This window comes from Leptonychotes weddellii, chromosome 12 (assembly GCF_054177405.1).
Source record: "Leptonychotes weddellii isolate Sample4059 chromosome 12, ASM5417740v2, whole genome shotgun sequence".
Classification (NCBI taxonomy): Eukaryota; Metazoa; Chordata; class Mammalia; order Carnivora; family Phocidae; genus Leptonychotes; species Leptonychotes weddellii.
The window spans coordinates 24,817,624-24,830,277 of NC_138380.1; the positions used below are offsets into that span (position 1 = coordinate 24,817,624).

The window sequence follows — 12,654 nt, forward strand, 5'->3', positions numbered from 1 at the left end:
TACCTGCTGGACCCTGACAAAAACAGTGATTGGTACCAGGAACGATCCCAGCAAACAGACTTCAAAATGGAATCTAGGCTTTGGCTGCTCACATAATAGAAGAACATATGGATAACCTCCTTGCCAGGGGGAAATAGGACACTGGTGATACGCAGCATGTGGTAGCATCATGATTACTCAAAATATCACAAGTGGTGGCATAGACTGGGGTGCATGTGGAGGATAAGCATAGCGAGATCAAATGGCTGAGCCAGTTAGTCACTTTGATGACAAAGATTGCACCATAGGATGGTATTTCTTACACCAGAAAGGGTTCATAAGGGAAAGGATAAACTGAAAGCCTTGAAGGTACAACACAAGGCCCAGAGAGAAATTTAGAAAGCCTTTATGAGAACTCTACAGAAATTACTGATCTCACGTGTTTACATGGCAGAGGTGGCTGAGGATTAAGTCTAGAGCCGAGTGTAAGGCTTATAGAGTTGTATTGTCAATTAAGTGTGGACCGCAGCTAGATCTCATGCTAAGGTAAGGATAGTGGTGAGGAAGAACAAGCAAGGTATGGTCTGGTATGAGTTAGCCTATATACTGAAAGAGTTGTAGGATTGTGTCAGTTTTTATTAAGAGTCAGGGGAGCATGTATAAGAGTTTATTCTAAGACTATTAGACCAAAAAGGATAAAACAAAAGATTGTATCAAGCCAAATTCACATGCTTGCCTAGAATTCAGGATTTTATGTGTTGGTTGGAGGCCCTGTGAATTGCTAGATGTGTTAACTGAAGCCTGGACTCCAAAATGGCATATATTGATGAGCTCAAAATGTACGAACTTCTCTGGAAAACATTACTCAGGAAAATGGGTTGTAGGGGTGGGCTGTATTATGTGTGACTTTCTCAGACACCTCTTAGAGGTGTTGGTACTCCACAAGAGGATCTTCACCAAGGCATTAAGAAATGCAGTCATGAGTGGATTACCAGCATCCTTGAAAAGCTCTGTGGTAGTTGTTCCCTATAGGCTGGAGATGACAGGGGGCATGCTGTACTAGAATTTGATAACCTGATTTGATGGGAACAATGGGATCCCCAATGCTAAAAGCCAACTGGTGAAGTTTAATCATCAGAGAAAAAGAGAGCAGAGTTATAATAAAAAGCCCTAGGAGCCAAGTGATTTGACCCTGCAGGGGTTTATAACGATTAAATGATAATCAGATCCATGGGAATGAAATGGGCAGCTGTATTCATTTCCTAGGGCTCCTATAACAAATTACAACAAATTATGTGGCTTAAAACAGCAAGGATTTATTCTCTCACAGTTCTGGAGGCCAGAAGTCTGAAATCAAGGTGTTGGCAGTGGCACACTCTGGATGCTACGTGAGAGAATCTTTTCTTGCCTCTCCTAGCTTCTGGTGGCTCCAGGAATTTCTTGGCTTCTTTGACTGTATTATTCCAATCTCTGCCCTTATGGTCACATGTGGCCTCCTTCTTTTTATGTGTCTATCTTCTGTTCTTCTTTCTCTTATGAGGATACTGATCACTGGATGATTCACTAAGTGACTATATTACTAAAAAATGCCCATAATGAACTGTGTGTTATCAGATTCACCCTGTCATAAAGTCAAATGTACACAGCATCATTCCAATGTAAAGTGGAAATTGTATATCCAAGAATGCCCTTGCAGGTTTGGAAGTTACGGGTGAACCACACGAAATAGGTACTTCAGACTCCTGTGGTATATGCTCCTCCTGATTTCCCACTTAGCCCTCAACAAACAGCTATGGCTCATGGAGAGTTCCCTCTGGTCATTTAAATGGAAGAAAAGAAAACTGGCGTATGGAGGATCTGCACACCATAGTGTCAGTAGATGGTCTGGTTTAGGGAAAAGTCTGCACATATGCTTCCACTGTATTACAGCTCCGCTTTGGAAGGCCATGAAAGACACAGATAAAGAATTCTCTCTGAGGGAAGAATTTCAAGGGGCGCCATCTCATTATCCACTTTTTGTGCAGTGGGACATAGTTGGTGGTATAGATCCACAGAGATCCATGGGCAGTGCCTAAAAGATTAATCAACTGGAAGGAGACTTAGAATAATATTTAAATATTGGTGATAAGGAGTTTGGGGGAGATGTGTGTGGGTAAGCCTGTCCTAGGTAAGAGCACTCCAGATGGCATCCCACTATAGAGGACGCTGTCAATCAAGCGTTCGAGGTTATCCTCCCGTGTATCTCAGTCAGCTTCTTTTACTAGATTTCTGGGGTTTGCTCAATGGCTTCATGTATAAACTAACCTTGACAGTATGGATGGGACTCATCTATGGGTTTAACAACAGGGATTTTGCTTCACCAAGGCTCATTTAGCTACCCTCACAGCTGGGTGTCTAATTTACCAATGGTAGAGGACAATAATAAGCTACAAGCTGATAATATTCCCCAGGGAAAGCAGCTGGCGATCTGATGGATAGTTGAGTATACCGGATTTTTTTTTTAATCAGGGAGAGGGCATTCTCGCAAATATGGATGTTTAATACGCATATGGATTTGTCTTCCTTGCTTCTAGTAATTCTGTCATGGACCTACAGGAAGCATTACTTATCACTATGATGTCATGTATTACGTTACCTTTAACCAAGGACTCATTTCACAGAGTAGGAAGTGAGACAATGGGTTCATGCTCACAGAGTTCACTGGTCTTACCATGTCCTTACTACCTAGAAATATCTGGCTTGATAAAATTCTAGAATGGCCTACTGAAGGCTCAGTTATGGCATCATCTGAGTGACAGTACCCTGGAGTATTGGAGTGCTGCCTTACAGGATGTAGTATATGCCTTAAATCATTAGTCAGTATGTGCTGTCTCCTTCACAGCCAGAATGCATTGTCTGGGGAAAAAAATGGGCACAGCTGACTAGTGGATGTTGCTGTCTCCCCATCCTAAAAGTACACAGACCTGGGAACCAAAGGAAAAAACTGAATGCGGCCCCTTTCACTATTATGCCACATAATCTATGTAAAATTATCACTTTCCATTCCTTCAACCTTGGACTCAATGGATTTGTAGGTCTTAATGCACAAAGAAGAAATTCCTCCAGGGAACACAGTAATATTCCCACTGAATTGGAATTTGAGACTCACAACACAATTCTTTAGAGGGTACAAATGGTCAGATAAGTGTGTCTAAGTGAACAGGTCATAATTTCTATCTTTTACAAGTTGAGAGTTACCAATACCTGGTTGAGAAAGAACATTTTCATAATTTTTTTCATTTTAAGATTATTTTATTCTCATCAGGTCTCACAAAAGTCCCTGGCAACTCCAAATGATATTCCAGATAGTATGCTTTGGTGCCCTATTTGAGGTAGTACTCCATGTTGCTTTATGGGAATAATGCATCATTCCATATGGGCATTATACAATATCATTTTGCACTCTCAAAACTATCACACATAAAATTCTGTAGAACGGTAATATATATATTTAGAGGTAAGACTTTCAGAGGGAGAATTGAAAAAATTTAGTCAAAAGAATAATATACTGGATGCTTTTTGCTTGAGAAGAATGTATATTCTGTTGGATGATGTAGTCTGTAGATGTCCATTATATGCAGCTAATTGGTGGTAGTGTTGAGTTCTACTATGTCCTTACTGATTTTCTGGCTGCTGCATCTGTACATTCTGGCAGAAGGATGTTGAAATCCCTAACCATAACAAAATAATCCTAATTCCTCCCTTCCATCCCTTGTATCATTGCTGTTATTCATTTCACTCATATATATAAGCGTATAGGTGATATATACAAACACACACAATTGAATGCATTGTTGCTATTATTTTGAATAAAATGTGGGGACTTCTAAGCTTTTTTACGTGCTGTACCACAAGCCCCCTGGTTGCTCTTGGCTTGGAAAGAATTCTAACAATCCTTTACAAACTTAAATTTAATTCACTGTAGATTTTTTTTTTTTAAAGATTTTATTTATTTATTTGAGACAGAGAGAATGAGAGACAGAGAGCATGAGAGGGAGGAGGGTCAGAGGGAGAAGCAGGTTCCCTGCCGAGCAGGGAGCCCGATGCGGGACTCGATCCCGGGACTCCAGGATCATGACCTGAGCCGAAGGCAGTCGCTTAACCAACTGAGCCACCCAGGCGCCCTTCACTGTAGATTTTTAAAAACATTTCTTATATTACACATATAATACACATAAAATAGATAAGAGTCAATTTAAAAAACATATACCTATACTCGGTTTTCAGTCTTAATGATTCAGGAAGAAATATTTCCACTACAGTCCCCATAAATATTATGCATTTATGTAATCAGGAAAGGAAAATATATACCAAACAATGAACTGCTCAACTATGAACGGTTAGTGACAATGACAGTGTCTACTTTTCATAGCATTTTATGTACAGCTGTTGCAAGACGTCTGTGAAATCTAAACTGAATTTGAACTTCGTCTTTCCCATATACAATGTAGAATTAAATTACAATCTCAACGAATACATGTTAAAAGTGATCTCAGAATCTAGAGAGCTGATACATTTGCATCGTGTCAACTGAAATTACGAGCTTATCAAAAACTGAACTGAGCAATGTTTAATCATTGCGGATGCAAATGACCTAGTGTGAAGATGAATATAGGGGATGCAGAAGCAAATTGATACTGAACAGAGTATAAAAGTTTTGCACAAGTCGGAAGTCTGTATTTTTCTGACTTTCCAATAAGTTAATATACTGGAGTTTAGTATTTCATGCTAGCATTGGATCTGTGAATTGAATTAGGTGCAAGAACAAGTAATGAAAGAAAGAGACTGGATTATTTTTTCCTAATAGCTCTTCAAATTGTTATCTACACAGTATGCATTTTCACATGCTGGATATTACCCTTGGTTGTTGTTTTTTTTCTACCTTCTCTCCCATGTCTCTACTTAATTCTAATCTTATTTTATTTTTTAAGGCCAGCCAGTTGTACTTCATTCACTCATTTACTCATATATTCAGCACATATTTCTCAGGTTTACTATGCACTAGTTATTATGCCTTGGGGCCACAACGTTAAGTAAAATACTATCCATGCCCTAGAGGAACCCAGGTAAATAGATAGACAAAAGTTGCAATCTTTCTGTGCTTCCTCATCTATAAAGTAAAGTTGGCAATACTTCAGCTGCAGGATTGTTAAAATATAGATGGTATATGTAAAATATAGGGGAAAGGAAATATTAAATGTTAAATGAAGGATTAAAGTTTGCTTCCTTTAAATGTTTTTTAAGACAGCATAATTTTTTTTTTCTTTTATGATTTTATATGCAATATGTTGTTGGGGGGACACTCAGAATTAGATCTGTCCTCTCATGACTGGTCATTTTTTGTGTATGGCCTACATGCTTGTTAACTATAAGATAGTGACATGGCTCTCTGGGAGTTTGCCCAACAGCCAGTGGATGCTAATTTGACCCATGAGTCATCCCTTGTCTTTACTGTTTCCTTTTATTCAAAAGAGACAGAACTCTGAGAATGTTCCAGGTGTATAAAGTGAACAACTACTGTGATACTTTGCAGCTGTGAGCTTTACAGGTGTTCAAGAGGTTATGAACTTCTGTGGCACTTCCTCAGAAAAACCCATCTTCACAACAGCTTTATCTGCAAATTGTTTGCTTGGTTCTCTCCTCCACTCAGCTTGGCTCCTGACTAATGCTTGTGTTTGGCAGCTTCCAATGGTCTTCCTAACCTGCATTTATCTTCCCTGAATTAGAAGCAGCTAGGCAATTTTAGGAAGACAACAACTCACTAATTCTCTCTTTTCTAATTTGTAAAGCCAGTAAATCTCTCAAACTTTGGGAAACTGCTTTGACTTTGAAACAAAGAACTGTATATGGTCTTTAACTTTTTAGCCTTTATAATTTACAAATATCCTCTTAATGTAAAAGTTTTTAAAATACCAGTTATTAGAATAAAAATATTACATATTGTGATAGCTCTATTTTCCTTACCTGTTTTTAAGTTGATATGAATAAAACCAACTGGAGTTGGTCTTGCATTGTAAGAAACTAATTTGTATTATGTACAGCAAGTAGCCAGAAAAGACTCTTGAGTTGAAAAAAAAAAAATTAAGTTGCTTTTGAATAAAGAATAAAGAATTCTTATCTGCTAAACAAAAACCCCAGCTGTTTTATTTATTTATTTATTTATTTAAAAGATTTTATTTATTTATTTGACAGAGAGAGACAGTGAGAGAGGGAACACAAGCAGGGGGAGTGGGAGAGGGAGAAGCAGGCTTCCCACCGAGCAGGGAGCCCGACATGGGGCTCGATCCCAGGACCCTGGGATCATGACCTGAGCCGAAAGCAGCCGCTTAACCGACTGAGCCACCCAGGCGCCCCACCCCAGCTGTTTTATAGTAACAATATATTTTTGTGATTATTTTCTTTGGAGAAAATTCCAGAGATATTAACTACCTTTAGGATGAATTTAATGTCTGCTGTTTTTTCCAGCTTTTAAATTACATTATTATTCGACTGAACTTATCTCGATCTGCCTTTTAAACCACTTGTAAATAACCGTTAGGGGAAAACCTGTGGAAGCCAAAATGTCACAGTAGTGGTCAGGATCCCTTCAGGTATGCAAGTGTGGAAAAAGAAAGCAGCCTTGGATATTTGATAAATCATAATAGTACTTTGTTTTAAAAGCATCTATATGCTAATAAAAATGCTATGATAAGAAATAGCAAAAGTAGTCATGTTATTCTTTTAATAAAAGCCATATTACACAAGACATAAATTTGACAACCTATGACTCATAAATAGGATCCTAAGTCCCTGAGTATACCTATAGTTGCAGTTTTTATTCGCAATGGGTGAAGTGTACATAAGGAATTTATTTTTATTGCATCATTTTATTGTTGAGGTAAAACTTGTAAACAGTGAAATACATGGACCCTATATGTATGATTTAGTGGATTTTGAAAAATGTGTATACCTATATAACCAATATGTTATAGAACATTTACATTACTTCAGAAAGTAGTTTTGTGGTCCCATACAGTCCATTCTTACCCACCACAGATAATCACCATTCTGACTCCAGTCATCAAAGATTAGCATTGCTAGTTCTTGAGTTTTATAAAGAATTCTTTTGTGCCTGGCTTCTTTTGTGCAATATAATATTTTTGTGATTCACTGATGTTGAATGCATCAGCAATTTGTTCATATTTATTGTTGAATGGTATTTTATTTGGATTATTGCCAGGTTTGGGGGGCTGGTATAAATAAGTTGCTATGAACTTTCCTTTACCAAGTCTTTTTCTGGGCATATACTTTCATTTCTATTGAGGAAATATCTAGAATTGAAATTGTTGGGTTGTAGGGTAGGTGTATCTGCAACTGTAGCACAAAGTGCTAAACAGTTTTTTCCATAATTGGTGATATTATTTTGCATTCCCACCAACAATGTATAAGAACTGTATTTGCTATGAATCCTCACTAGCATTTAGTGGTGTAGGTCTTTTTGTCATCTTATTGGATGTGAAGTGGCATCTTATTGTAGTTTTAATTTACATTTCCCTGTTGCCTAATGAACAACTTTTCATGTTCTTATTGTATCATTCTTATACACTCTGTTTGATTGTGTTTCTTCAAGTGCTTCACCCATTTTTTTTTTTTCCAATTCCAAAGGGAATGTTTATTAAAGGCTCAAGAGTAACTGTCAAGCCAGTCTTTCTCAGGCTTAGCGTGCATAAAGAAATCATTATGACAAAGGAAGGTATCAACTACATACTAAAACTTAGAGCTTGCTAGAACAAGTTTCAGGTGTATGAATGCCAGCCACCCAGGACATACCTGGTCTTCATAATTTTATACAGGATATTCTGTCAACTAATTTCAGCACAAGTTTATTTTGTGTTGAAATTAAATTCATTTAAATGTGTTAAATTCAAGTCAGAACTAACACTTAAAGACATTGATAAAATAATGTAGTTATTTCAATAGCAAACAAACACTTTTTTCTTAAAGATAGTTACCACTTTTTAAGATCAGTAATGCACTACACCGGAAAAAAAAAAAAAAAATTAAACCCTAGACAGGGGAAGCCAACTATACTATTCACAGCAGGAACTATTCCAGAAGCAGCAGAAGGTTCAAGGATATAAATGAGATTTAAGAGGAGGTAGACTTGAGTTTACTGCCAGAAACTCACAAAGACCTCTTGATCTGAGAAGGTCCTCCAAGCTGGCTTTCATTCAAGTCTCTTAAATCTCACTGAAAGGGAGAGAAGAAAACCTAGCCTTGCCCCAAATTTTCTGCTATTTAGTGCCAGCTCTCATCAATTTTCGCTCTTCTTTATGTAACTTAGGAGTTCGTCTTTCTCCATTTGGTAGCCGCTTTTTTTCCACTGTTCTCGCAACTGCTGCAACAGAGGCCCAATTTCTTTTCCTGAAGCAGTGCCCACTTTTCTGATGTCATGGCCACTCACAGGAAATGGAGGAATGCACCACTGCTGCATCTGCTGCAGAAGACCCCGCTCTCCCTGGTACTTCAGGAGTTCACACACGCGGGTCATTGCGTCAGATTCCCTAGAATCTATAATGAAGTCTTGATAGGGTTTCAGTGGCTCTGAACTATCCGTTGCTTTAACTAAATCTTTCCTGTTTTTAACTATGAATATACCAAGGTTCTTCTCTTCTTTTGAAATCTTCAACCTCAAATCCAATTTTGTGACATCATCCTGTACTTTGCATAATGAGGCCAAGAGAGTCATTGGCTTTGGTGAAAAACCATCAGCATTTTTACTAACTTCGTTAAATTCTTCTAAACTTGCACTAGTAGGTAAGCCTACGTAAGGAGCCACATCAAGATCATGGAGGAGGTGAATCAAATGATTTACATGGTTACCAACAAGAATTTTTTTCAATTCCACCCAAATCCTCTCTCCTGATATTCCAGCCAAGCCTTTTGCATTTTCTGCAATTGCTTCCAAAGTCTCAGGATCATGGTCACCAGGTTTGTCTACAATTCTCCCATAAAACCGGAAATACTGTAAAATTCGAAGATAATCTTCTTGTATCCTCTGTTTAGCATGTCCAACAAACCTAACTTTCTTATTTTTTAAATCTTCATAACCATTGAAGTAGTCAAATAAGGTACCATCAAAACCTAAAAACACAGAATTTATAGTGAGATCTCTGCGTTCAGCATCTTTCTGCCAATCAGTTGTGAATTCTACCTCAGCATGTCTTCCATCAGTGACAACATCAATCCACAGTGTAGTAATCTCAAAATTTTCTTCATGAAGCCTGGCAGTAATTGTTCCATGCTTTTCTCCTTTGTTGTTTATCATACGAATACCCGCAGCCTGAAACGTCCTTCATTTGAGCAGGGGTAGCAGTGGTAGCAAACTCCACATCTTGAGGCTTTACTCCATTTAATAAATCCCTCACTGCTCCTCCTGCTATTCTTAATTCATGATTTTCTTTGACAAATAATTCTGTCAGACCCTTCAATCCTGCTGTGAACAGTGACTGGAATTCTGGAGACTGCAACTTCATTGTAAATAGATACTGCTTGAGAAGGCACAGCCTACTCCAACTACCGCTCAGTAATGGCCTGCGCCAGGGATTCAGGCACCTCAGCATCTGGGGGCAAGGTCACCAAGCACACATCCAGACCACGTGGGGAAGAAAAACAGTGTCCTTCCAACTCCGCCTAAAATTAGAAAAACCCGCTGAGGACCCTGGCCTTGAAGAGGCGTGTGCCGCCCCTCACACCAGGTGCCAGACCGAAAAAGCTTAGTGAGACCCTCGGGGGGCCGGCCCCAAAGAACGGAAAGTGCCGGGGAAGCCTGATGATTCAGCCTGCAGTTACTGGAACGTGGCAGGGACGCGGCCCCACGACCTGCACGTTGAGCTCTGTTCCGCAGTGGAGAGAACGCCTCTCACCGCCACAGGCTCGCACCCTCCCCAGGAGGCTCCATCGCCCCACTGCCCTCCCTGTGGCGCGCACCCGCACGCCCTCCCTCCCGGCCGTTTCACCCATTTTTTAATTGGGTAGGTTTTCTTATTATTTAGTTGTGTTTTTTATACATTCTGGATACAAGTCCTTTGTCAGAGGCATGTATGGTGTATATTTTCTTCCAGTCTGTGGCTCTCTGTTTAATTGTATTAGTTGTGTCCTTTCATGATAACAGTTTTTACTATGAAATTATAAAATTATAATCATTTATTTCTTTGGTGGTTAATGCTTTTGTGTCCTAAGAAGAGTTTGCCTTCCCTAACGTTTAGCAGGTATTGTTTCTTTCTACTTGCTTTGTAGTCTTAGCTTTACATTATTAGGTCCTTGATTTATCTGAATTAATTTCTGTGTATTAAGTGAGATTGGGATTGGTTAAAGTTTCTTTTTTTTTAAATATGAATATCTAGTTGTGCTAGCACCATTTGTTGAAAGGGATATCCTTTCTCCATTCTTTATTGGTACTTTAATTGATTTTCTGTATTCCTTGCTGTCTACTTCATTGATATCTGCTCTTTTATTAATTTATTGTTTCTATTTATTTTGGGTTAATATGTTTTTTTTTAAGATTTTATTTATTTATTTGACAGAGAGAGAGAGAGAGCACAAGCAGGGGGAGCAGGGGAGGGAGAAGCAGGCTCCCCACAGAGCAGGGAGCCCGATTTGGGGCTCAATCCCAGGACCCTGGGATCATAACCTGAGCTGAAGGCAGATGCTTAACCAACTGAGCCACCCAGGTGCCCCAAGAGTCCATGAAGATGAACCCAGGTGCCCCATAATCCATGAAGATGAACTCTTGTTACCTGTCCCTTAATTGGGGAATGCACTGGTTACTGGGAAGAGCATTGGCAATAGGCACTGGGCTAGTGATCAAGTACATTTTCCTATTTATCACTCTAAAAAATAGAAGTAACCAATACATGAGTGAATATAGATTCCAAAATGCTTTCACTAATGAAACCCTGACAGCTTAACTTCTTAACCCCTTCCACAATCTACAAGTCCTCCCTGCTGGGAAATTCCTATCATTTAACCAACTTCTCTCATGTCACAGACAAGGCCTATGTCCTCTGTTCCACTGTAAGTGAGGATAGAAAACCATTTTTACCATTTTTGGTATAATAACCTCTCATTTGATACCTAGAAATTGCATGGTTAACTTTTTCACCTGATGTCTATTACTTATTTCCACAGAGACTAGCATAAATTTTGAAATTTCTTTACAAAGGGACACACCACCCCACTCCCTTTAACTCTAGCTTTACTGGGAAGCGCCACACAGTTTTCCCCAAGGCCATTCTTGATTTCAGGTGACAAAACACAGGCTACTTGCTATAGGTATATTGACTCATGCCTGTTACTTCTTCTTGAGTCTGGGTCTGCAATTGGTTCCTCTGTAAATCTCCCTCTTTTGAAACTAAATGTTCAGAAAGGATATCTAAACTGATGTGAGGCTGTTTTTTTCAGCACAAGTGATTTCTCAAAGCTCTATGCCACTATTCTTCATTCCAGCTATTAAAATTCATAGCAGCAAACTCTGTGAGCACTGGATCTATGTGGGCTGGAGGTAAATTTAGGCCTTAACAGAGGATATCACTCACAAGGCAAGATAATTTAAAGATGGTCTCTTTGCATTTGAATTTTAAAGCATTACAGCAGGAAGAAATAAATGTTGCCAGTGTAAATTTATGTATGGATATGGCTTCTGAAAATTATCTTTAGAATCAACATATGGATCCTAGAGATCCTATAATAAGCTTGGATAATGGAAGATCACTTATTTTTATCTCAGTTTATTTTTAAGGATGATTTTATACATTTTAATATCCACAGGAGCCAAAACTGTATTTCCACAGGAGAAAGACATGTATGGCAATCCAAAAGATTGAAGCCAAGTATCTGTCCCCAAACTTAAAGTTATAAGACGATCTCATTTGACCATCTGGGAAAACAGTATTAAATAGATAAATTGCAAACAGTGGCCATGATCTGCAAAAGTAATCTTTTTATTGTAGCTGTATCCTGTCTCCCACATAGGATGGCAGTAACATTACAAAGGTAATTTTGGCACTGATAGGCGTAGAACGTCCAGTTAAATTTAAATGTTTATTTGCTATATTTTTATTGGCTAAATCTAGCAACTCAATTATAGGGGTAATTCTTTGGTCTTGTGTGCCTCATTTCATTTGGCAGCAGGCAGAGAATTGGAGACTTTCACTAGAACCAGAAAAATTATTCATTATTTTTAATAAACTTTCTTCATTCTTCATTCTCCTCCCCAGGCCTTTCAGTCTCAAGAGCTATAAAGCACAGCAAAACCAAACAGAACATGGTGAAATTAATTAATGGTGTTTTAATTTCACTTTTATCTGTGCTTATCTATATAAGTAATGCACATTATTATAATGATTTTAGCAAGACAAGTTGTTCAACCAATTTATGAAACCCTTCTAGGGCAGCAGAAGGTATCCTGCCTCCCAATCTAGATTCCCTGACGTTCTCTGCTAAATGTCTTATGTTTTTAAATAAATTTAGAAAATCTATGCACTAGTACTCCTGTTAACTAAGCCAGGGAAGCCAACTCTTTAGGTCAAGGAGGAACTTCAGTGTCCTGTTTCCTGTTTACGTGGAATTTACATCTTGTTCTTGGCAAGGCACCAG

General features: G+C 38.6%; 1 pseudogene; it reads right to left on the reverse strand.

The window, feature by feature from the left end:
• Positions 1–7,955: 7,955 nt before the first annotated feature.
• LOC102734617 (CCA tRNA nucleotidyltransferase 1, mitochondrial pseudogene) lies at positions 7,956–9,664 on the reverse strand (annotated as a pseudogene).
• Between the last annotated feature and the right edge of the window lie 2,990 nt (positions 9,665–12,654).